Consider the following 27,122-nt stretch of genomic DNA (forward strand, 5'->3'; position numbering starts at 1 on the left):
CATATTTCGAGGAGAATCTAGGTGTGCAGAGTGATTGTTTTGTCCCTGCGACAATACCACAAGAGAAACAAAAGATACGTCTCAAGATTCATCTCTCCAAAGAAGTTTTGTTCATGAGCCAAAAACATGATGCACTTTGATCTATTCATGCTGATAAGGCCTTCATCAGGGAGCTATATAATATCATAAACAGACAGCACATAAATACCTAACATCAAATCACATAAAATAATCATTGTATTGTGCATTTCCCAAGGTACATACCCATTTAGAATCGAAACACCCATTTAGAATTGATGTACTAAATAGTACATACTCATTTAGAACTGAAGCTACAGAAACACCCAAGCTAGAAACTCCCAAACAATTTACTGAGAGAATGAAAACATGTAAGCAAAGGTGAAAGGGTTTTTAAAAAATATCTTGTGAGGAGATGATTTAAAAAAAAAAGATGCCAATAATGCTGCATCTGGGCTAAAGGGAAAAGAAAGGGGTGAGAGGAGGTCAACTTCCTTTTTTAGGCCTCTAAGGACCAAAGACTTTGATTTTAAAATTGATTCCATGTCCTTTTTCATCAGAACTTCTCACCAGTATTTCATCTTCTCTGCTGTCCAAAACCTAAAAACATTTGTGGAATTATGTTGTTATAAGTGGCTCATCAAGACAGTACCTGTTTTGTTGTTCATTACAGAGATATTCCCCATGAATTTATTAAGAGGTCTCATTTTTCCCCTCACATAAACTTTTTCACATTTACCCTCTATGTTATAAATAGAAAAACCAGAGTTGCAAGTAGTCAAGTTGTACAGAATATGTCTTTATGGTTCATGTGCTTTGTGAATTCAATCATATTGGAACCAGATTGATGGTAACCAGATTAATGGTAACCAGATTGATGGCATCCTGTCAATCTGGTTACATCCATCAGAATATTTTGTGTTTGTCCCCCCCCCCCCCCCCCTTTAATGTGATCCTCACCAGAAAGTCCCTAAAGTTGTTGGTTCCTTTGATGGATTTGCTTCTTAAAAAAAATCTCTCCTGGCCATTTGCTGCAATTCAGAGCCTTTCCCTTGTGGCATTATTTTAACACTTGTAATAATGACATATGGCTACCTATCTCCCACCTTAGTTGTGCAGGCTTCTGGGTGGTTTATCCATGTGACAGACAGAAAGCTGCACTAAGGTGGTAATGTGTTCAATTTTAGTTGTCAGAGTCCTCTGTTAGAAAGGCTGCCCCATCTAAGGAGCTTATCACTCAGCATTTTGAACCGGCTCCATTCTCCTGGGCTGTGAGATGGAGGTGGGGATTATCACACACTAAATCACTGCCAAATCTCCAACCACCATCAGCCCAGCTCCCATCCGCGTTCCACCAGCACTTTTTAGATTTTCGACTTCTAAAAAGTGCTGTCGGAATGCGGCTGGGGCCCAGCTAGGACCTGAGCTAATGGTGGCTGGCAGTTCAGTGGTGATTTAGTGTGTGATAATCCCTGCCTCCATCCTGCTTCCCAGCTACAAGACCAAGAGGCTGGAGCCAGTTTAAAATGCTGAGCAATAAGCTCCTAAATTTAAAGATTAAAAAGTAAGAAGGAAAAGTGGGGACTATGAATTGGCCCCTGAACAACTGGATAGCAGACAAAAAAGGTACAGAAAGTCACAGACCTCTCCCACTAGAATGAGAGATATTGTATTGATATTTAAATTACAGAAATTATTCCTGAAATTGCATCTGTGCATATAAATTAATATATGTAAATTGTATGCAAATCTCTGTCCTCTCTTTATGGTGATTAATTTCCTCTTTATTCATGAGTGGCCACCCTAAGTCACTCCCTCCCCATCCCTGTTCAGTGCAATGTTTTAAAGTGATTTTATAAAAAAAATAGGTTATCTTTTAAAAGACTGAAGAAGCAATGTTTGTTGAACTGGGTTGACTGAATCCCAACAACTAAGTGAATTGCATTTATTTCTCCTATTTATACCAGCTCCAGATTGTACTAGATTAGCCCAGTTCCATTCCAGTGCAGAACAGCACAGTCTGAACCACTTTGGACCAATAGAGAGGCTACAGCAAGATAGGGATCCTCCAACACTACCTTGGGAGAGGGAGGGCAGTTGTGCTGTGCTTACTGACAAATCTCATGTGCAGTTTGGAGCATGACTCTCACCAGCACTCTCCAATATATGGAGAAGAATGGTGTGAGGTCACTGAAATTATGTAGTCAATCTCTTCTAATATTTCTTCATTTTGTGTTAGTAGCAGATCATGAAAGAAGCGGTGAAAGACAGATAATTGTTGGTCTCACTGAGACTTTCTTTAATTCTCTTTTGTCTAGTTGAATACTCTAGCTTAGCAATAGCAATAGCAAGTACATTTCTATACTGCTTATCAGTGAAGTAGCACTCGCTAAGCAGTTTACAATGTATAAGCCAATTGCTCCCAACAACCTGGGTACTCATTTTACTGACCTATGAAAGGATGGAAGGCTGAGTCAACCTTGGAGCCCTCCTCTAGGATCGAATTTAAAACATCACGGCTGCAGTACCAGCATTTAACCACTGCACCACCAGGGCTCCTTGTAGCTTAGTCTTCTATTAGTCCTCTCCTAGCTTAGTCTTCTCTTCTTGGTAATATGTCCATTCAATGGTTTGCGAGACTTTTAGGAACTAAAACATTTTCTTTTCTCGCTGCCCCTGTTGTTCCTGCTTGTCCTTCCTTAAGTGGTAAGTGAAAGCCAGGAAATCTGAATCCAAAGAAAAACATTTTTAGGTAAGATAGGATCCCAAGATAGCTCTCTACCTTCCTTTAAGCAGCAAATGAACAAGGGTAAACAATGTTGTTTATTTATTTATGGTTTTATAGTGTTTTATTACAACTGTGAGTGTATGTGTTTTCTAAAAACCAGAGAATCCAGATGCCAAAATCTTGATTTGGGGCTAGTGTCTGCATGAGAATGAGTTTGACCAATTTTAATCTGGTCCAACTCAGATCCAGATCCAAATAGTTAAATCTCTCTCCAAACTGGACCATGGACCTTCTGCACAGCTTTATTAGGCATGTCTTCCAAGTGAAGAAACAGTGTTTAAAAGCTACATGCATCCATACACCTTACCTGAAGAATGGGGAAGGATGTAAATACATGCCCTGGAATAACAACCAGGTACTTTTTTTCAACAGAGGCCAGACAAGCTGAAGCAGAGTTTTCTTCTGCACCTTGAAAAAGCTATACCTGCTTCAGGAGAGGGGTATGCAGGAGTGGCTCTTGGGTCCATCAGGTAGCATCTGCCCTCAACCATTTTGAGATAAAGTCTCTCAGGATGAGAACAAATGATGTGTCCCTTCCCACAACACAAGGTGGATGTACCACTGTTTGGTGAAGTAATGTTGATAAATGAAGCAGCAAATTCCACAAGCATCTCTTCCCTTCTTTGGGCAAATGCAACAATAACGAATTTGAATTACTAATGCTTTGCAGTCCTTTCAGGACAACCCGAAGGTGGCTTGAGATAGCCGCCATCCTTCTTAGCCTATCTCTCCTCTTTTGAAATAAGAAGAACTTTGCTGCTTAGGTAACTGAACAGATGTAGGCTTCAATATATCTAGGTTTATCCATGCATGAAGCAAAACACAGTTCTTTTTTCTCCCAGACTGCCCTCTGTCCTCCCAGTCTAGTATATTTCCTGGATGCAGTCTCTTGGAATTTAACTCAGGGTATTCTGTAATATTGGCTGGAATCACGAAATGGATCAAGCACAAGCACTACAATTTCTGGTTAGACAGATGGCAACATGCATGATCCTTTCAGATTCTGAATAATTTAGCTTGATCCAGTGAAGGATTTTAAAGGCATCCTTGAAAAACACAGTGTAAGCTGAGCTGGTTTAACAGCATGCTTTTTCTGGTTTCCCTTTTTAAACCTAAATGCTTTGCCAGAACTCAAAAGCTCTCTTTTCTGTTGACAACATCAAACTGGTCTAATAAACTGTATCATCCCAATTTACTTTGTAATTGTAGGATCAATATAGGTGTAAACATGGCAGTCCGAAAGCAGGATGAGATCACTGGAATGAATCACACTTTCTCTCTCAAAGCACCTTTTAAAGCATTCTTTTGGATCTGGGTTGAAGCACTCCTGAGTACTATGCCCATTTCTTCACAAAACATGCTGAGTGGTGTCACAATGAATGCCAGTACAGGGGGGAGGAAGGAATATTTAGCACTTTTAACTAAACCCTTCTTTCTAAATTATTATTATTATTATTATTATTATTATTATTATTATGGCTTTCTTTTTCTTCTTTTGCATTTTCTAAACATTTCTTAAGAAAGGCATTCAGAAACACATTACTCACCCACGACTATCACTAGACAAAAAGGAACTCAAGTCTAAATTGCTGCGTGCCAGTGGCATTTTAAAAAGTCTAACGACAACCCCATATACAATCACATCAGTGTTGTATATACAAAATATATGCTAGTATAGAAGTTAGGAACTAGCATTTTAAAAAAAACAACCTCATGTTATATATTATAGAACCCTCTAGGGTGTTCTGTGTTGTAGATATAAGCATAGCTTTACGTACTGTAGATTATCCTAAATTATAACCCACAGCACTAGACAGTATCTGCATTTTATTTTCATGGTGCTGTGGCATAGAGAATAATCAACGTATATTCAAGGCAGCCTCGACTCTATTAAAGCTGTCATATATATTTTATTCTGGCTCACTACTCCCACCCTTCCTACATTGTAACTTATTTAAAAATTGAAATTCAGAGATTTGACAGTAATGTAGCTTTTATTAATTTGCTAGTGAAATACTTGTCATTATAATAGGTGGTGGGTGGGCAGAAGAGAGCCTGAATATTGCAAAAGCCTGGTGTGTGTGTGTGCGTGTGTGTGTGTGTGTGTGTGTGTGTGTGTGAGAGAGAGAGAGAGAGAGAGAGAGAGAGAGAGAGAGAGAGAGAAAGTTTGTGTGCATACAAGTGTGTCCATCTGTCAGGGTACACATACATGGAGTACATCTCTGGACATGATACTTTTAAAAACATATTGTATCTCCTGTCCTTTACCTGCACAGCAATGCCCAGAATTTTTTTTAGTGACTATTCTTTTGAACACACTTACATTTTTTATTAGATTTTTGAAATATGATTACCAAAAAAATCCCCCAGAAAAAAGTAAAGAGAACAATATGGGGGGAAAGAGGGGAAGTACATAGGATATGAACAGGAGGATCATACATAAATGCAAAGAAAAAGAGAAAGCCTGAAGATGGTTGAGTATATGTGTAATGATGACCTCAGTGACTGTTACTTTGATGGGTGGGATGTGGACATAAACAAGGGTCCTTTATACTTCCAAAGAGCAGCCTTGCAGAGGGGAAATGGCCTGTGACTGAGGGCAGGTGCTTTACTTCAAGCTAGACCCTGTCGCCAACTAAAACATCTCAGTAAAATAGAAAAAAGGAGGGGAGGAGAAAGAACCATTATTGCTGCCCAGAGGTTACCCAGTGACATATTAAGGGGGAAAAAAGAGATATTCATAACTAAAAAGTAAAAAAAAGTAAATGTGTATTTGAATAAAATGTGCATGTGCAATGTTATACAAGTAGAGCAGTCACTCTAAAAGAATTATGTTTTAAATAGAAATGCAATGTACTGTGTCCCATCCTCATAGGGTAACTATGGGGCAGTACAGATGGACTGCTCTGTGCCGTCTGTTTATATCCTGTGTCTGTGCTGCAGCATCCCCATGCTGCAGCACAGACACGCCGCAAAAAAGGAGCCGCCTAGAGTAGCTTCTTTTTTGCAATGCCGGAAGCAGGAAGCGGTGCTGCCATTATGCTGCTTCCTGCCAGCAATGTCTCGTCGCTATACGGCAGTGGTGGCATCATGGCGGCCCCCCTACGTATTAGAGTTCAGGAGTGTGCAGTTGCTGTGCGCTCCCGAACCCTAATACCGCTGCCACCATGCTACAAAGGGCCCGTGTGTATCGGGCCTATGAGCAGATGACCTGTGGGTCAGCTCAGTGTGTTGCTGTCCAAGTGTTGATGGTCAGCATCCAGCCTCTACTGCCTCTTCCTTGACCTAGACAGCTTTTCAAAGAAAATATACATTCAAAAATAGGGCTATTCTCTGACAGCCTTTCAAACAGAGGCCAGTCCTGTGTAAAGCAAAACACATGGACATCCTAGATTCTTAGCTGCCTACCTAGAAAACTTTGAGGAAGGGTTGCCAAGACAAGGTTGCTTCTTCTGGCACAGCTTTCAGCGTATGCTTAAAGCCACGTATATTGTGCCTGTGTATGACGCGGGCACACTGTACATTTAGACTGTGTATATGATACTGTAATTTTAAGTATAATTTTAATTGTGCCAGTTGTTTATGTCAGGACTATTGTCATTACATTCAGTGAAAAATGGGAATTACGAATTTCTGAGTAACATTAGTACAAAAAAAAATAACTAAGGATTCTGTATGATGTGGTATAGTCGGAGTTACTGAACTGGGTGGTGAAGGGGAGAGGAGAGGAGAAGGAAACCAAGATGATTTAAAGGCAGCTGAAAAATGGGACATGACTAAGCATTCTGTCCCTTCCAAATCTGATCAGTTGGAGGATACATTAAGCATCCACAGTTACTCACAGCATGTAATTTATATAATAAACACTACATCAAACAAAAGATAAAATTAATGTTTAAGCTCTTTATTGAACAAGGGAGGAAAAATATAATTCCCAGATGTTTTAAAAAAAACTTTCGCAAGCATTGCTTTTAAGAACACACTGGAATTTTAATCCAGTCAAAGATAGTTTGGCAAGTTCTGCTTTGAACAGACAATACTAGCCATTCCAAAGCAGCCTGTGGCAGTGGAAGCCCAGAGACAGGTAGTTATATGCATAATTTTCAAAGCAATGCTCTCATCCTGTGATTCCTCCCATTTGCCAGTGGACCTAGAGATCCTATGAAAAGATCAGTTTTTAAAAAATGTAAAATCTAAAAATGAAGCAAGGGAAGAGACAGTGGAAATTTACTGTGCCACTGCAAAAAATGCAGGAAGTCCTTCCTCACCTTTTCAGCCTGAGAATGTGAATGCAAAAGTCAGAAGGTCCACCAAGCCTCTGACCTAATTATTTAAATATAGCAAGCTTTAAGTTAAAAAGCGCTTGAAAACATTTTTTGCAAGAAACAAATGGCCTCATGTTGGGGGAGGGGTAGTGTATTATTATTATTTTATTTAGGTAGAAAATTATAACCTGCTTTTACCATTCAAAATGAAGGCACTCAAAGTGGCTAGCGAAATGTAACCACAAGTGTAACAATAAAAATAATACCTCATTAAACTAATATTTAATAATAATAATAATAATAATAATAATAAAATTTAGTTATAACCCACCTCTAATATTACTAGGTGTATGTGCACATAAAATCTACTAACTGTTACCTGCTATAAATATTTATACCGATTTAATAATGAAACACTTTGCACAATATTATATAGAATATATGTAGAAACTCTATCTTGTATAGAATCTTTATATGCTTTAGCAATTAGAAATATCCTTATTTCATTACTGTAATGGTTTGGATTTTATCTTGTGTTCTCCTAAAGTTACAAAGAAATATTTTAGAAACCAAATCAAATCTGACTATTCAATAAACTGCTCCCCAACAGAGCAATCTTATACATACAGTGTCTATTCCAATTGGTTGGGAAATTGTTCTTCCATTCCATCTCTATGATACAGAGGGTTAAGATAATGATGTGCAAAGATCTTGTTGCTGAATTTGGTCCACAAATAGTATGAGAAGGAAATAGAATTTTTTCACATAAAAATAAAAACAGTTTTTCTTGACAGAAGATCAAACAATTCTTGATCAATCTATCAATAGTCTCTTTAAAACTCCAGTTTGGTTCCATTTCAGAACCAAATAGCTAACTAGTAGTGCCACTATTTAGATTCACATAGATTATTTCAGGACTGCACGTCTTGCAATTTGTCAAGGTGAAGGTAGGCCAACCATCACTCTGTTGTAGTCTGCAAGGTATTTGAAACATCTTCTTTTTGCAATCCCAAGCAAGCAGTATAAAGAGGAGGATTTCAGACTAACTGGCTGGGTGCACACATGGTTTGGCAGGTCATAAATTGTGTAGGCTTGCATTGACACCACACACTCTTAGAACTGCAACATCACTCTAATTAATAACATTACAGTATTTGCATGTAATTTGAGGAAATGTTCCTGGGCTGGATGTACAATTAGCCTTGCTTCGAGCAGACCACATAAAATCCTAAAATCAATGGAATTTCAATGTGTTTACTCTAAATTGGGATCCAGCTCAATCTTGCTATTATTATTAGCATTAGTGATTCTAACATGCTTCAATACACTACAACCACTTCTTCCAAAATTAATTTGCCTTCTGGACATACAGAATTAATTTCTTTCTGCACCAACCTGCAGAGAACATAGAAAACACAGGTTTATTCTTCCCCACACTTTTTTTTAAATAACTTGTCCCAGCAACAAAGAAGAACAAGTATGATATTATGTAATTCTGTCATCTTTTCTGATAAAGACAGCAAACCAAAAGAAAAAAGCAACTGTTATCTCAAGCCTATGCGATTTTACTGAGGGCTGAGTGGAGTTTACTTCCACTTAAAAAGTCTAAGGCTTTTTTTAGTTTAGAAAAAAAACCATTAAGTTGCGGCATGATAGAACTTTAAATTTATAACGTTGCCAGTCCAAAACTGACATAAGAAATTTTAACAGAAAGAAAACTAAGTTACTACACTAAGGAGGGGGGGAAATGAAATGCACAGACATAGAATGGGTGGCACCTGGCTTGACAACAGTGCATGTGAAAGGGATCCAAGAGTCTAAGACCACAAGCTGAACATGATTCAACAGTCTAATGCAGCAGCTTAAAAAGCCAATGCAATTCTAGCCTGCATGAATAGGATTATAGTGTCTAGATCGAGGAAAGTAATAGTAATACTCTGTTCTGTTCAGGTGAGATATCACCTGGAAAGCTGTGTCCAGTTCTGGGCACCACAATTCAAGAATTATATTGACAAGCTGGAATATGTCCAGAGGAGGATGACCAAAATGGCGAAAGGTCTGGAAGCCATGTCCTATAAGGAGTGCCTTAGGGAGCCAGGTATGTTTAGCCTGGAGAAGAGAAGGTTAAGAGGTGAAATGACAGCTGTCTTTAAATATCTGAAAGGGTGTCATATTGAAGAAAGAACAAGCTGGTTTTATGCTCCTTCAGAGACTAGGAAGTGGAACAGTGGATTCAAATTACAGGAAAGAGATTGTGTCTAAACATTCAAAAGAACTTCCTGGTGGCAAGAGTTGCTTGACAGTGGAACATGCTGCCACAGAGTGGTGGAGATTTTTGAACAGAGGCTGGATAGCCATCTATCAGGAGCATTTTGTGTGTTTCTGCGAGGCAGGGAGTTGGACTGAATAGTCCTTATGGTCTCTTCTAACTCTATGATTCTATTATTTCTTCCATCAGTGACAAAACCCAGAAGCGTGGGCCCACAAATATGTCAGCTGGTCCATTTGAAGCCTGCAGGGATAGTGCGGCAAACATTTTTTTTCCTGAAGTCTATTTGCCATCCCTAGGACCCATGTCCTTATTTTCCCAGTTTGGGAGATCAGCCAACTGCTAAGTGAATTAGTTGGTAGGGTAACAGACTTTCCACAAGTAGATGTAGGTTTCAGTCGGGTTGACTTGAGGAGTACTTAGACAGCTCCCTGATGATCCTCCAGCAAGTGGCTGAAGTTTACCTTCCAACACTCCTGTCCCATTAAAGTGGATGCTCCAGGGGTTGTCATTTGTGTTGCTTGTTTGTAAATGATCTTTGTTCATTTATTTGGTGGTTTCTGCTTACTTCATCACAACTTTGGTAGTGTGGCCTGAATCAAGATACATTTAGGGCCAAATAGTCCCTTTATATCTGACATTCTCCCCATTTGGAGAATGTCCTTAAATGACATTGATGTGTAAGCGAATAGTCAGGCCCAGCTCAGGGGCCACTTATCTATCTCAAAGTGGAAGTCACATATTTACCTATGTCCACATGAATCCCATGGTTGCCACTCCAAAATTCTCCCTCAACAGGGGGCTGCCCATTGGACACCAGGTGGGCTTTGATGCCTGAATCCCTGCTCTATGCTGGGTTATGCCTTATACACTTCCAAACAATAAAATTGTGCCCCTTTTGTTTTCCAGCCATTTTGTTTTTGTTGCTGTGTTTCCACCTGACCCATCATCATGAGGCCTAAAAACAACCAAGGAATTTAAGGAGAATCAGGACTGGTCAAAGGAAATAACTTTTCATTCAAAACTAGTTATGGAACAAAATATTAAGCCTTTTAGGGACCTGCGCTCCATGAACTTTTGCCCATAACATTCAAATGAAAATTCTGTGTCCAGCAACAGAATACTTTTGTTTCCATTTATCAGTCAATCGTGACTAATTTTCTGTACCTCCATGAATAAATTCTCTCCTTTTTTAAACTGGGAGAAGACAACAGGGATCCCATCAGATCAAGCCTGCCTTGTGGTGAAGAGAGACAGCTGGCTGGTTGAAGCAGAATGCTAGACTTGACAGAGGATAGTCTGATTCAGGCCCCATTCCCACTCACCTATTTGCCCTGGATGGAACTGGGCAGATTCGGATCCCCCCTCCCAAATCCCTCCGGAAGCAAGTGCCCACTATCATTTGCCTTAATTGGGGTTATTTACCCCTGAATGCCATTGTAGCTATTTGCGGAGAGTTCACATTTGCGCTACCAGTTTAAAATGAAGGCTCCTTTGCTGTCAATCAAATTCACTTCCGCTTTCGTCAAAGGTGATGTTTCCTACAGCAATTAGCCAACGGAATGGGTGCTTTCCCCCCTCCTTTTTTAAAAAAAACTGGCAGCAGAGTGCACATATTCTGTCAAATTTAAAAACCTCCAGGTGTGTTGTGTGTAGCAAAAACATTCACTCTTGTATCAATTTGCCAAATTGAAAGGGAAACATTTGTAACATTTGCATTGTAGCATTCACATTTTAAACAAATAATAATAATAATAATAATAATAATAGCCTCTTGCAAAGTGAGGCTGCCGTTTCAGGAGCAAGCAAATGAAAGGGAAAATGTAGCACAAGCACACACACATTCTATCTATATGTATCACTCAAAAATCATTCGCATGGTCTGTCAAAAATAAAAAATAAAAAGAGAGAGAGAAAGCAGCCTGGTGTGAGAGGGAGGCTTGTTCTGTTCTCTGCTCTCCCTCTGACCATGCCTCTCCTGAACTTGACCCTTCCTCCAGCTCCTTCCTCCTCCTGCTCTGTCACCCTGATTGCCCTTGGCATCCTTCCTCCGGCTCCATCTTTTTTCTCCTCCATCACCTCGATTCTCTTGGCACCCTTTCTCAAGGCTCCTTCTTTTTCCTCCTCCTCCTCCGTCACCCTGATGAAGGGGAGGCATGTTCCGTCTTCTGCCCTCCCTCTGACCTAAATCCTTCCCCTGAACTTGACCCAATCATGATCGGGGACAAGTTCATATTGACGGAACCCTTTTTTCCCCAAAAGATACAGCTTTTCCTCCACTTTCAAAAGACCCACACCAAGGAGCATTTGCCCCTGAACGGGTCTGAAAGCCTCGTTTTCTCTTGTGAAAAGATCGGGGCCAATATGATCTTCCCATGGTTAATCCAGGTTCTGATCTGGGGTAAAAGGTAGTCTGAATGCCCCCCCCCCCCCCCGAGTAGGGCAATTCTTATAAGACTGCTTCCCTAGATCAGGAACAAGAAAATATGTTAGAATCATAGAATCATAGATATTGATGTCCTCCAGAACCTAGCCAGCCTTGGCCAATGATGAGTAGTTAATAAGCATCTGGAGGGCTGAGTATTCTCCATCCTGATCTAGATGAAGTACATTGATAAAATATCCAGGCAGGAATCAATATGTCTATAACTACTCCCATGATCACATTATGGAACTTGCACATTACATGGTCATGGCTGATCAGACTTTCATGCATGCTCCAAGACTTTAATGCATACTCCAAGACTGAATCCTGATACCACCAGCTCTCCTATACACCCACTTGGGGGTCCCATATGAGAAGAGTGGGGTATTAATCAATCAGTTAAATGCATCATCATCATAATACACATGCACATCAAAATCAGTCAACGTGGTGCAGTAGTTTGTGCACTGGACTGTGAGTCTGGAGACCAGGGTTCTAATCCCTGTTTGGCCATGTAAACTCACTGGGTGACCTTGAGCAAGTCACACTCTCTCAGCTTCACAGGATGGCAATGGCATACCCACTCTGAAGAAACTTGCCAAGAAAACTTTAGGGTCAATATAAGTCAGAAACAACTTGAAAGCATGCAGCAACAAACATCAAAATCAGAATGGAAAGTGAAGGCTCCCTTTCTAGTTCTATTTAGAGAATACATTCAATACTGTAAATTTTGTAGATTTGTTTAAAGTCTTTTTCTTGCAAAGCAATTCATATGATTTAAAGGATAATACATTCAAGGTGAAAGAATTCCTATATTTCAATACTGATAAGAATGCTGAAATAGTACAAAGTCTGAAATTTACACAGTGCCAGTAGCAGCAAAATAACCATTAACTTTTAACTTCAACAACTGATCTTCCACAAGAAATAATAAATTTTCAGTATTGTACGTGGTATAAAATATATGTGATATTCCAAAGGATGCATTTGACACAACTGTAAATCATTTCTGATGAAAGAAAATCAATTGGTTTGAATAGCATTCCTGATTCCATTTCAGAATCATTTCATTTTGTGTTGAAGCAACAACTTTACAATTGATATTAGATATTATTTTAAAACTGGGAGGACACCATTCTTTTGTATCTGAAGAGAAACAGTAAAGTTTTGAGATAAATGTTTAATAGCTTTAGGAGTATTAAGTTTAAACTGAGACTAGAGTATGAAGGAGTTAACTGCAAAAAGAAAACATGTATTTACTCTGAGCCTGAGCTAGAGCACTGGTAAATATTTATCTTTATGTTGTGCATTATTTGACAGTTAACAACTGTTCCTCGCTGAGGGTTAAACTACAAACTACTGTAAATATGCCAATAAAGCTTTCTTTGAAAAAAATAAAACAAAAACATGTTTGAGGAAAGAGTTAACTCTCCTCCCACCTGCACACTGTGGACCCAATCCAGTTGAAGGTTGTGTTATCCTAGAATAAAAAAGAGAAAGAGAGTTATATTAGGCTGTGTGATATGCGTTTGCCATACTGAGTGACTTGGCTCTGAGAATGTATAACAATTAGTTTTAAGGCTTATGTATAAGGAGAAGAAATCCAGAAATTAAATATGATTGGTGGAGTATGAAACATACCGAAGAAGCTATTGGTATTGAATTTAAAAACTGATGTTGTTGTGATGGAATGTTGGCCACCAAGAAGCTGATTCTCTGCTGAGTCCTGCAAATATGAACAATTGTCCTGATCGACTGAGTTCAGTTGCAGTCACAGTTGAAGACCTGTGACAAAGCAAAAAGACAAAAGGGGAGCTAAGGAGCTCCAATCATCCTGGAGGAAAACCAAAATTATCCTTATAATCATTTTCTTCCCGACCAAGGATATCTGTGACACAGATATCTGAACCCACAGTAGTGTTATTCAGGTTGAGGTGAGGCAATTCATGCTACATTGGTTTTGTAGTCCTGGCCCACATCTCCTTGTAATTGACCCATTTTGCCTGAACACTTCTTAAAGAAGAAAATAAAAGATAAAACACAAGAAAGAAAAGTATGTCTGAGCCTATACAGAGCTCCAATGTCTCATCACTTAACTACAGCAGCCCACTCCTTTTCATTTTGAATTTAAAAAATTGAACTTCCTTCCACAGGAGCTGGTGGCACTCTAACATCTGTTCAAGAATTAAGAATTACTTCCACTTCACCTGAAAGCATGCTGAGAAGACAGCCCTGTTTTTGAAACTGGTAAAAGTATGGAAATGGATCAAACATTGGTTTTATTGAAGGTAGTAACAAAAAAAGAGAGCCAGCATGGCGTAGTGGTTTGAGTATTGGACTAAGACTCAGGAGGCCAGGGTTTGATTCCCAGCTCAGTCATGGAAACCTAATGGTGACCTTGGTCGGGCCATATGAACTCCATGAGAGAGGATCACCTTAAGGTGACCATAAATAAAAAATGACACGAAGGCATACAACAACAAAGTGACAAAATATGGCCACATCCAGAACCCACTGCAGTGTTGCAGAAGAATATAGAGAGCATTTTGTCCAGCAATTTGGCAATGCTGAAACCCAGTCTTCCTCATCTTCACTTGCCATGATGCTCGCCATACTGAAGAGGCTTCTGCCACCTTTCAGTGAGTGTGGAGATGCCCAGTCTATGAACCCTGAAGTTTTAGAGACGAGTGGGAATTCTCTTCTCTCCTTCCCTGTTGGGAAGAAGGCTGAGAGACCTTTGGCCATGCAGTGGCCAAATTGGCAGGCTCCATCCAGCCTTTCCAGTTCTCTAACCATTCAGATTAGCCATCACTTTCTTGGCTACTGCAGTGCTAGCAGGTCCATTGGGTAGAGTGAGGCAGCAGATGCCTTGGGCAGCAATTTTTTTTTGGGGGGAAGCAAAATGGTACATACATACATGGAGAATTTATTATTAATTAATATTTTTTTTAAATGCCAGGGAGGGGCACAGATGTTTGTGGCATTTTCTGCCTCATATCTCAAAATAATTTGACTGGTATTGCACCCTAACTTGTGTGCCATTTTAATTTTGATTCTCCAGCTTTAGGAGCAAGATGGCTTTGGCTGCTCCTGATCATCAAGGTGCCTGTAGTCAAATCAATGAGACTCTGGTACCTTTTCTAACTACAGAACCAGGCAGGATTATAGCAGCTGCTGCATTATCAACCAATGCACTCACCACTCAGCATCCAAAGTGGCAAATTCCCACCACCCTTGCCAGCTTTAAACGTGAAGTAGCAGACTGACCCCGTCCTCTTATCATAAGCAAAGTTAGAAAAGCAGAGGGGTGACACACACACAGCTTGCATCCTTGGCCTTTGGCTTGTTTGATGAAGACAGCAAGATGTTGAGAAGCCCTTTGTAGAGCACTGTGGCAACCTGGGCCTTCATAGGTAAGCTTGAAAAAGAGTCCATCTCAATTTACACTGCCCTAAGCACCAAGACAATGAGGTATAACAGTTTGAATGCTGGACTAGAATTCCAGGAGACCAGGGCTGCATCTACATTGTAGAAATAATGCAGTTTGACATCACTTTCCATGGCTCTGTCCTACGGAATCTGGGGATCTGTAATTTTGTGAGGCACTCTTTGGCAGAGAAGGTTAAAAACCTTGTAAAACTACAAATCCCTTGATTCCATAGCATGGAGCTACAGCACCTTAAAGTGGTGTCAGGCTACATTATTTTTTAGTGTAGATGCACCCCATGTTTCTACTCTGCAGCCATCCATGGAAACCTCTTAGTTGACCTTGGTCAAGCCACACAGTCTTTGAGCCTTAGAAGAAGGCAAGGGTAAACCCTCTCTGAATAAATCTTTGCCAACAAACCCCTATCATAGTGTTGCCATAAGTCAGGGACTACTGGCAAAGCCAACTATCTATTTTGCCTTTAGGGCTGCACTTCTGCCAGTTCAATAAGAGTACTGCTGTACCACTGCTGCTCAATGAGATGGCAGTTGTTAGTGTTGTGTGTCGTCAAGTCCTTTCCGACTTATGGTGCCCCTAAGGTGCCCCATCATGGGGTTTTCTTGGCAAATTCCTTCAGAGAGGTTTGCCCATACCAACCTCTGAGGCTGAGAGAGTGTGTCTAGCCTCAGGTCACTCACTGGGTTTCCAAGGCTGAATCCTGGTCTGCAGAGTCATTGTCCAGTGGTCAAATCACTACACCACATTGGCTCTCAGAGATGGCAGTAGTCTAGACAAAGTTCATTTCCCCCCTAGAGTTCACATGTTTTTCCCATGTGCCTGGAGAGCCCTGGTGGCGCAATGGTTAAATGCCTGTAGTGCAGCCACTCACTCACAAACCACAAGGTTATGAGTTTGATACCAGCCAAGGGCTCAGGGTCAACTCAGCCTGGCATCCTTCTGAGGTTGCTAAAATGGGGGCAACTAGCTTACACTTTGTAAACCGCTTAGAGCAGTGGTTCTCAACCTGTGGTAAAGACCAATTTGGGGGTCAAATGACCCTTTCACAGGAGTTGCCTAAGACCATCGGAAAACACATATTTCCAATTGTCTTAGGAACCGAGGGGTCACTACAACATGAGGAACTGTATTAAAGGGTTGCAGCATTAAGAGAACCACTGGCTTAGAGACTGCTTAGGCAGTATATAAATGAAGCTGCTATTGCTATTGGAGATTTTGCTGTTGTTGCGTGCCTGAAAGTTGTTTCCAACTTAGGGAGACCCTAAGGTGGCCCTATCCTGGGGTTCTATTGGCAAGGCGTTTTGCCATGAGTTTCCCTTGAGGCTGAGAGAGTGCGACTTGACCAATGGGTTTCATGGCTGAGCTGAGAATCAACCCCTCATAGGATGTTATCAGACAAGGGAAATTGGAAGTATAATCCAATGGCAATCTGAATGCAATCATGGGGTTTAACCTTATTACGTGATAAACTACCACACGCAATTTGGGGCAATGGGGAGTCAGTCTGAATGCAATCATGAGGTTTCACATTATTGCGTGAGAGGTGATCACATGCAAAATGGCAAGCTATTTTTGGGCAATGGGAAGTCAGTTTGAACGCAATTCGAATTCAGGTAAATTTGCTGAAGTAGTGAATTCATGTGAATGTGTTCTGGCCCCACTTTCTTTTCATTTGAAATGAAGAGACATTCCTCCTGTGTGATAAACTCCATAGTAGTCCATTGCTCAAACCACCAGAGAAGGAGGTTTTTACAGAGGGGAAATGGAGGGAGAAAGAAGAGGGGGTCCTCCCTGCTTCTTCTGCCTGCTCCTCAAGGGGCCACTCCATAAGGAAGAAGGCACCAAGGGCTCCATTCAGTGTACTCTTGTCAGGCTCTTCGTGCGAAAGGAGGAGGAGGAGGACCAGCAGGAAGGGGGCTGCGGGAGGGAGGGAAAGGGGAGCCCGAAATAGGACAAGCCAGGGCATATTTTCCCGCCAACAGCAACCCCGAGGCTTTTCCCCTCCTTCCTCCTCCTCCTCCTCCTCTTCTTCCCAAATAGCTGCCAACTGAGGAGGAGGAGGAGGGCACCTCCTCCTCTTCCTCTTCCTCTTCCTCCTGCGCCTACCTGAGGAAGAGAGCGGTGGTTTCTGTGGGGCTTGATCAGAAAGCCAGGGGAGCCGAGGGCGGAAAGGGAAAAAGGAAGAGGGACTCCTGTTCCCTTCCCCTCAGTTGAAGCAGAAGCAGAGGAAGCGGACTGAGAAGGAAAGGACAGAGCGAGTGATCCCGGGCGACTTTTGGCTTTCCTTTTGCATTTTCTGGAGAGAAAGTCTTCTGGGGCTTCGACTGGGCTTGAGACAAATTCTGAAAGGAGGAAACATCTATATAGAGATAGAAAGAGAGAGAAGGGAGTGGGGAGAGGCTTCTCAAGGGTCCTGAAAAGAGGAAGGGAAAAGAAGAAGAAGAAGAAGAAGAAGGAAAACTCCTGCGAAGCCAAGCGGGGAAAGGGAGGGCAGCCGGAGAGGAAGCCCTGCCTGCCTTTGGGCATCTCTTCGGGGAGTTTTCCCCCGGACCTGGCCAAGAGAGGAGGGGAGACCGAGGGAGAGCCAGCAACTTCGCCGGGACCAGGGTAAGGGATGCGCCTTCTTCCCTTGGAGCGGCGCAGGCAGGCAGCCTGGCCGGACACGTCCTCCTTTTCCCGGACAGGCCGCCTCCCTCTGGGGGCCTTCTGCTGCTTGGGAGGCATCCCCTAAAACGTCCTCCGCTGGGCCCAGGAAGCGCGAAGGACGGCAGAGTCGACCCGTGCCTGTCCGGGAAAAGGAGGACGGGTCTGTTGGCCGTTTTGGGATGTCCTCCATTTTGGCTGGGGCTGGAGGGGGCTGAGGCCATCTGGGAGGGGGAGGGGGAGGGAGCCTGAAGAGTCCTCTTCCTTGGAAGTCAGGGAGGGGAAGGGGAAGGGGAAGGGGAGAGCGGTGGGGTCTCCTCTTTGGAGGAGGCTGGGTGGCCCTCAGTCAGAGGGGGCTTTGGTTGTGAGTTCCTGCATAGCAGAATGGGGGTTGGACTGGATGGCCCTTGGGGGTCTCTCTCTTCCAGCTCCTATGATTCCCCCAGGCGACCTCCCTGGGCTTCCCTGGATGCAGCATCTGCCCCTTTGCCTGGCTGCTGTGCGGGTGAGTCTCTCCCCCTCAGCCGCTCCTTCAGAAGGAGGGATGGAGATGCTGTGGATAGACCCAGGAAGAGAGAAGCAAGCAACAAAAAAGGGCTGCTTTCTCTTATGAGAGAGTTTCTTCCTCCTCCTCCTCCTCCTCCCTTCCTCTGGCTGGCCTCTCTAAACCCACTTTCCTTCCCCTCTCCAGCACAACAGGCAGCTTCCCAGAAGGAACGGGGGCAGGGGAGGGGTTCAGAAATGGCAGCAGCCTCGCTTGCCCCCTCCTTGGCAAAGGTAGAGGGTCAAAAACAGCATCCTTTGGGTCGGTCTCTTCTGCTGGCTCAGAGCCTTCCAGGTGGATTGCCCCAACGAGGGAGAGCATAGGAATAGGCAGAGCATTGCAAAGGGAGGAGGTTAAGTCAGCAATCAGAAATAGCTGCATTCATCACTTGTCAGAGAGAGAGATCCCACTAAATAAGTGTCAAGTGGCAGCAGTTTCCACTCTCTCTTCTCAGAATTCCTACTCTTGTGCCGCTGCCCAAAGGGAGAACGCAGGTGAGGAAGTGAGCCATGGATGGCCTGGCTGGTCCTTCTTCCCTGACCAGTTGGGTAGACTACACCACCCAGAGGAAGGAGGAGTGTTTGTTCTCCTCTCCAAAGATGCCAGCCACAGATGCTGGTGAAATGTCAGGAATAAACTCTTCCAGAACATGGCCACATAGCCCCAAAGCCCACAATGTTTGTTCTCTCTTTCTTTCCATTGGCAACACTGCCGGCCCATTTCTCTTACTATATGGAGTTTATCACACGGGACGGGAGGCTCTCAATTTCGACAGAGAAGATAGTGAGGTCAATTCAAACATTCACACAATTACATGATTACTTATCACGCCTTAAATTAGCTGTAATGGCCTCCCCGAATGCAACCCATATTCTGTGCCAAGTAAGTCATCACATCGGTGGGTTCTTAATTGCAAATTGGCCTCCTTGCGCATGCTCAGTGAGACTCCAGATGACTGGAGCATAGCATATTTAGGCAAGTGAGAGAGAGGAACCAAGGAACCCCACAATTTGCAAAAGAGGTTGGAGGAGGGGCAGGAAGAATGGTTGAAAGAACATGGGCTATTCACGTTAAAATGAGCATATATTCACTCTTGTCACATTAAAAGGTGAATATAATGGTTATCCAATAGCTCCTGGTCCATGCCTCTTAATTAGCAGGCAGCAGCCCCCCCTCAGCAATGCTGAAGGACAAGCGGAAGCAAAATTGAAGTGAAATTGCAGCGTGGCTTCATGGGAACACCCCCCCCCCCCAGATTGGAGGGGAAGCCAGGACCAAAGGAGACATGCACATCACACCAAACAACAGTGCACTGAGTGTGAAGTTGCCTAGGAACAGGGTTTGTGACTTCGCTAGTTCACCAAATTTACTTAACTGTGGATTGACGCGTGATTGTGTTCGGAGTGCGTTTGGACTGCCAGCGATTGCATGTGGTAACCTTTCGTGCAATAACGTGAATATGCATGATTCCGATTGTACTTCCAATTTCAGTCGTGTGATATCATCCAATGTTGTCCTGAGAGGAATCAGACAGGCTGGCATGACAGAATTCCTCAACAACATTACTTTCTATTGGGCAGGAAAAACTGGGCAAATGATTCCTCCCTTGCCCTCTCCCCTTAGAAAGCAGGACCTGGTTGCACATGGCAATGAAATTGGGTGGAGCAGGGCCATCCAGACACGGGGGGGGGGGGGGGGGGCAAAATCCTTTGAGGAGCAACTAGAAATTTTGTTTGCTTATTTTGTTTGCTAGGGTTGGCTAGTTAAAGTCCCATCTCTGCCAAGATATCATTCAATGCAGAGAAGTGAGAGTTTGAGGTAGCTGTTCCTTCAGTAGTGCTGCTGTTGTTGTATTTTCAGGTCATTTCTGATGAGGGTTTTTGTTGTTGTTGTTGTTGTTTTGGCAAGAGTTGTTGAGAGGAGTTTTGCCACTGCCTTACTCTGAGGCTTAAGAAAGGGTGACTTGTCCAAGGTCACCCAGTGGGTTTCCATGGCTGAGCAAGGATTTGGACCCTGGTTTCTTTGGAGTCCCAGTCTGACTCTCAGACCACTTACAGCCGTCTCGCTTCTTCAGACCTTCTGTGCCTCCCTGCCCACAAAGTGAGAGGTGAGTAGTTGGCAGAGGGAGGTCAAGAGAGAAGAAGGGGAGGTGTCCACTGCTTTGCCTGCTAGCAAGGTGTCAAGGAGGGAAGGGAGAGTTGGTGGGGTTGCCTAATAGGGTTCCCCCCCTTTGTTCAAGTCTCAAGACAAAGGAGGAGAGATTGCTATTTAGTTACTTTTTACTGTTTGATTGTCTCTCCCAAATGGACCATGCCCTTTTTTCTTCACAATAAAACTTAGGCCCTCGCATGCATTCATATAGAACTGTAGTATTTGGTGCTGCTTAATGTACCCTTGGCATGCTTTAATTGTCATGCTTCCCAATCAGAGTTTAAAACAGCATAAAGATGCCCTCCCCCCTTTCAAGTCATACCATGTTTATGGGGACAATAATCTGCATTAACAACTGCTCTAGGAACTAAAGGAATTGAGCATGCTAATTTATTAATCAGCATGAGGTGCCATAAACTTGTATGTGGCTTGTTATTTTTAATATCAGTTTCTATGTTGATTTATTTAGCAAATGTATATCCCACCTTTCTTCCAAAAATAGCTTTTAAGTTAGCTAACAACTGTAACAGTCAAATAAAAACATAAAAATAGATTTTAAAACACACTGGAAAACAACAAGCAACAGCTTTAACTGTAGTCCGGTTTACGTGCTTTTATGGTTATGTTTTATGAAATGTCACTTGGTAATGTTTATATTATGAAGCTATGTTTTGTCAGTCACCTTGAACTACCTTGGTTGAAAAAAGGATAGTGCATAATTTAAAAAAAATAAAACTATCAACATCACATAGAAGATATACTGGACATACATATGTGCTAATGCTGAACATACACATGTGCTGATACTGGGATATGGGCAGGTTTGCCTTCAAGGAGATATAGTTGAAAAGGTCTGGCCAGTTTGAGGAAGAAGGTATATAGACTTCAACATATGATGGGGCCCTATAGGATAGTATATGTCAGAACCAAGTTAAATACTAGACAAAGTCAATTAAACAGAGGCTTAAGTGTGCAGGATCCCTTAGTTTGACTACAGAGGAATGGCTATTGGAGTAATTAAGATCAAGATTTTGGCTTTTATCATTAAACCTTAAATGCCTTGGAACCTAAACAACCTGAAGAGCCATCTCTTCTCACTATACCTGACTACATCTGTAGATCTTCTCTAGAGGACTTGCTGGACCTGCCTTCCACCTCAGAAGTGTGCTTTCCAATTGCAAAGGAGGAAAAATATATGAATAGTGGCACCCAAGCTTTGGAATATCATGCCTGACACCTATATAATAAGCTTTTAGGTCCTGAGAGAAGACATTGGCTTAGATTTAGCATGATGCTAGCAAAGTGAAAAAAATCTAGTGTGGTTGTGTTGGATTTCTTTGTTGGGCAAGCAGTGCCATGAGAGTCAGCATATGCATGAGATCTCTTGTGCAACAAGAGATACAACAGAAAATGACTGGATCTAAGTATAGCAGCTAGCAGAACAGACCTTGGACTAGCTAAACGATACAGATGGATGTCACGTTTATTTACCCATGCATTTTAAAATGTATGTAATGCCCCTTTCAGGTTATTCAATTTCTTGTTTTATTGAACTAGAGTTTTTATATGTTGTGTAACATCATGAAATTTTAACGTGTGGGATGCTTTAAATAAATAACTTTGGCATTCAGTGATGAAGACATGAAAAGTCTGAGCAGCTTAGTGGAGTAATTGCTCTGAAAAACTGGGATTTGAGTGTGTGGATGTGTGAAATGTGAATGTGCAGGGAAGAGTTAATGGGAAGAGTAATACCTACAAATAGTGTGAGAGGCCTACAGAAGAAGATACATACCTCCAGAACAGTGTTGGGTGATGTCTGTCCATCCTGATGTTGCTAGACAGCAAGTCCCATCATCCTTCACTACCATCCTCTGTGGAGGTGTTGAGAGTTGCAGTCCAGCAACACGAAGATAGACACACAGTTCCTGGCCCTGAAGGTGGAAAGTCTTCTATACTTCATAGGGCAGTAATTCTACTGAGATTAATATACTACCTTGGCTTGTGATAACACCTTCACATCTGATGCCATCACAATCACAACTCATAGGTGAAGTATTATACAGCTCTTTTTACAGACAGCTTATTGTGCAAGTTGCATACTGAAGACCTTATCACACCTTAGTGCTATGGCAACATAGTGGTGCAGCAACACTGCCAGAAATCAGTGACATTGTTGGTGTCCTACTGTTAATCTGACTAGCACTGTCGCAAATGTGAATTTTTGTACTATTAATGACCACCTTTTGTGCCACCAACAAGTACCTTTTTTGCTGTGGAACTCTGATTCTGCTTCCTTCCATGAGAACTTCATTACTGAGTGGGATATGGGTGGGTTGTGGATGTGACCAGCTAGTTCCTCTCTTGGAATTCCCCAGGAGATTTGCACAGGAAATCTGCAGACAACTACCAGTGCTTGTTCTAAGAAGATAACACTCAACTGCAGCACCCTGTCAGGTTGGCATCACAACGCAAAGAGACACAATGACACTTAAATGTCAAGGGAATGATTAAATGCCAAAATATACTGCACTACATAAGTTCAAATCAAAAGCTCAAAAGTAGGCAGATTCATCTACACAAGATGGGAAAAAATGGAGGGGGCAGCATCGCCACCTTCTTTATCTGTTTAACCTCTCACGAGAAAAGATCTTGCCTAGTGCTAGACATTAGCATGATATCTACCATATTAGCATAACATCTACATGACATTTATCATGCCACTGAAGCAGCAAAATAAATAAACAAACCAATAAGGACCAGTTGTGAAGCTGGGGCCAGAATAGGGTAGGAGGGTATGAAGCAGGTGGATACATCAGAAGAGAAATCTCTGTGTGGAGCATGGTCATGGTGAGATTACTGCAGAAAATGTGCACGATGCAGTACAGTTCAGTATTTCTACCGTGAATGGTTGGAGTGAATTAATATGGTGTAAAGGAGAAATTCAGTAAGACGTCCAGGTCATCTTAAAAAGTATGATGGTGATAGGGCCATAAATTTGGAAGAGCACTATGCAGGGCAGAATAAGGGGATCTGTGTACAACAGGCCTATGGTCCTTTATTAGGAGTTGGGCAAATGCCACACACCCATGGAGCATGGCTGAAGAGGTAGTGCTTGGTGGACTTTTTAACTGAAAAAAAAAGTTCATAAAATAGACTTGTTTACATTTTATTTTATATATTTAAAATAGATTGTTAGCAAATGGGATCCCTTCCACCTCATACTTGATTAATTAGTATTTGGAAATAACAATTTCAGTATCAACAATGGAAATTCCTCTTGGTTATTATTAACATATATCCCACAATCATACCAGATAAGCTATTTCACATTTTACTTATATAAATAAACCTTGCTGTTGTTGTTGTGTGCCTTGAAGTCATTTCCAACTTACAGCGGCCCTAAAGGAAAGCTATCACAGGGTTTTCTGGGCAAAATGTTTTTCAAAGGAGGGTTGCCATTGCTTTCCTCTGAAGCTGGGAGAGTTTACCTTGGCAAGAGTCACACAGTGGATTTCCATGACCAAGTGAGACTTCCAAGTCTAGCACTCCAACTACTATATCATGGTGGCTTCTAAATACCTCTAGTTAAATATACCTTAATTAATATGATATTGACCATTGAATATGATATTGAACATGATACTATCAAAGAAGAAAGCCGCTAAAATTATTCATTGCTCCCTTCATTGCAAGACTCACCCATTCTCTTTTTGAATATACACAAATGAAATATGGGGAAAGGTATGTAGTAATCTCAAGTACAACATCCTTTTTAAAAGAACAGAGACAGAGTATGTAACATGAAAGACTGCAAAAGTGTTGAAAAGTGAGTAAATATTCGGGAAGGAATAATCATTTGCATGATAAAGGTACATATCACCTTGCAATCCCTGAAGTTTAATTTTGATGTAAGTACGAGAATAAGTTTTTTATTAATTTAAGCAAAGTGAAGGAACATGGTTTTTCTCCCTGTTTTCTTTCTTCTTTTCAGAATCATTTCCCCTTTCTTTTTTTTACCAGTCTGTTGGATGAGATTTGGCTGATCATGGGCAGCCATTTCAAATAGTACTTTGGATACAAGAATTTGCCTTTTTTGTTTCCATATACAGAGCAGAGAGGCAGGAGAGGTGCAGAGGAAAGGTTGAGGTAGAAGAAAATAAATGTTAAAAAGATACGGAAGGAAGAGACTGAGTGGCTGGGACATAAATCAGGCAGAATATATGGGGCATTGATGAGAATAGTTCTTTTCACCCCCCCCCCTTTTTTTGCACAAAAAAAAGAGAGTACCCACTTTAGAAGAAAGAAAAAGAAGACTGATTATTGGCATCCAACCCTGAAACCAAGGCAGCTGATGCTGAGAAGAGCCAAAGGGAGCAATTCTTCTTAGTTTAAAAACAGCAAGGCATTCTTTGCCAAAGATTGCAGTAAACACTGAATAAAGATTTCATTGTAGGTTGGTGTGACTAGAATAATTAGTCAGTTAATTGTTCATTCTGATTCAGAGGTGCAGTAATCAGTAAGGCATGGGTTTGTTTATTTTAAAAAAAAACACAGCAACAAGTGAAATAGTCAATAACCTGTACTATTAGTCACCTAATATTTATTATCTCTTTAATATTCAAACACTTGGGAAACTGAACCTGGTGATTTTTTTTCCTTGCAAAGGCAAACCTTAGTGTTTAGTGAATTTTTAAAAAATATTTTGTAACTCTTTCAGTTTCATGTGACACTTATTTATCTGTCTCTCTTTAATAGAGAAATAAAGTAAGAATGTCTACAGAATGAGCATCTTAAATAGATTGACTAATACCAATTAATATATTCTTCTTCTGTGCTCACTTTATTGCCAACTCAGCATGGATGAAAGCTAATGGTGCCAGCTTTTGTGCTGGTCTGACACTCTTCAAGCAGGCTTGCAAGATTCAAACAGTAAACTGTTGGGAGCTTCTTTTTTCAACACTGTAATTATTGCATCTGAAGCAAGTTACTTTACAGAAAGATTATTCTATCAACGCCTATTTGGCATTATAAAAAGTTTTTACTTCATTAGCTATGCTACATGACTTTAGAGGAACGTGACATGTTTCCAAGTGCCTTTAAATCATAGAAATGTGTGTCATTGGGTGTATCCACACTGCAGAATTAAAGCAGTTTGGTACCACTTTTACTGCCATGACTCTGTCCTACATAATCCTTGGATTTGTAGTTTGATGAGACATCAGAGTGCTCTGAATGACCAAGTTGAATGCCTCACTAAACTACAGACCACAGGATTCCACAGGATGGACCCATGGCAATTAAAGTGGTGTCAAACTACTTTATATCTAGCAATATGAATGTACCCATTGTTTTCATAACACTTTCCTTGTTCTAAGCTTAGTAGTAGTGGTGGTGGTGGTGGTAGTAGTAGTGGTGGTAGTAGTATGCTTAGATAGAAAGAATTGTATTACTTAAAATCAGACAGTGGGAGAGCAGATAAGCAGCAAAAGGTTATGAAAACTGGGCATCAGGGAATATTTTTGTATATACATGCAGAACGATGTATATGTTTGATACTATGGTACTGTTAGTAAGAATATTTAGAATATCAGCCCAAAACATGTCTGGGGATGAAGATTTCTTCCAGTGGTGGTAGTGGTCGACAAGGGCTTTGTGTTAAAGGCGAGTGTTAAGAAATGAATGGAAAGAAGAGAGTGTGCTGTGACTTCCTGACATTTACTGGTGAAAATGGGGGAGAGGGGGAACAGGAATAAGAGAAATGTGGTTGTAACCTCACATACCTTATAAGCAACAACTGTCACCTGTAGACCTCAACAGAGGTATAAAGTTCTGGAACAGAAACACTAAACCAATTTACAGGAAGAAGTGTCATTCAAAAAGTCCATGGCTTGTTGGCAAGCCTATCATACACAAATGTAGTACTCTAGTCTTTTAAATATAAAACTAAAGATACTTTCAGAAAGGATATTTTAGGAAGAATACAACACAATGCAAACATAAAATTAAAACATTACAATTTAAACCAACACATCAACATTCATTGCTCAAAGTTTGATGGATTTTTTTTAAAGGAATACAATAATGTAACACAATCCATTCATGTGATGGAGCCATGGCAGAAATGGCCCTGCTTTATGTGTGGTAACATTACATAACAGTGATGGTAAGACCATTATTTGACCATATATCTTCAAAATGGAGTTGAAAACCATCCTGTTCAGAGAAGCCTTCCCAGGCATTGCATAATTGTCGCTTACTATTTGATGTTCTTTTGGTGCCTGTTTATCAAACCATTTCCTGTATTGCTATGTATTGTATATGTATTATCCTACTTGAGAGTATGTATTTTCCCTGGATGAAGATTAACCTTCCATTTTGAAGCCAAGCCCTCCCTCCAGTCCATCTGCCTTGGTCCAGGCCTCGGAGGTAGAGAGGAACTGCTGGACCTCTTACCCTTTCCTGCCACCACTCCCTTCTCCTTCTGTGTCATGTCTTTTTAGATTGTAAGCCCAAGGGCAGGGAACCGTCTAACTAAAAAGATTGCATGTACAGCGCTGTGTAAATTTACAGCGCT

The 27,122-nt window shown here is 41.5% G+C and overlaps 1 protein-coding gene across 3 annotated transcripts in view; it reads left to right on the plus strand.

Moving 5' to 3' along the window:
- The first annotated feature begins 17,270 nt into the window (after positions 1 to 17,270).
- Positions 17,271 to 27,122, plus strand: part of LOC149316967 (cadherin-20) — a 219,590-nt gene continuing 209,738 nt past the window's right edge. For all 3 annotated transcript variants that reach the window (XR_016280553.1, XM_089516594.1, XM_089516596.1), the window contains exon 1: positions 17,271 to 17,817. The gene's annotated coding sequence lies outside the window, so the exon portion shown is untranslated. The remainder of the gene's footprint in view (positions 17,818 to 27,122) is intronic.

The sequence above is a fragment of the Sceloporus occidentalis genome, unplaced genomic scaffold, assembly GCF_023333645.1.
Source record: "Sceloporus occidentalis isolate IW3139 unplaced genomic scaffold, rSceOcc1.0.p SCAF_3, whole genome shotgun sequence".
In the NCBI taxonomy this organism is placed as follows: Eukaryota; Metazoa; Chordata; class Lepidosauria; order Squamata; family Phrynosomatidae; genus Sceloporus; species Sceloporus occidentalis.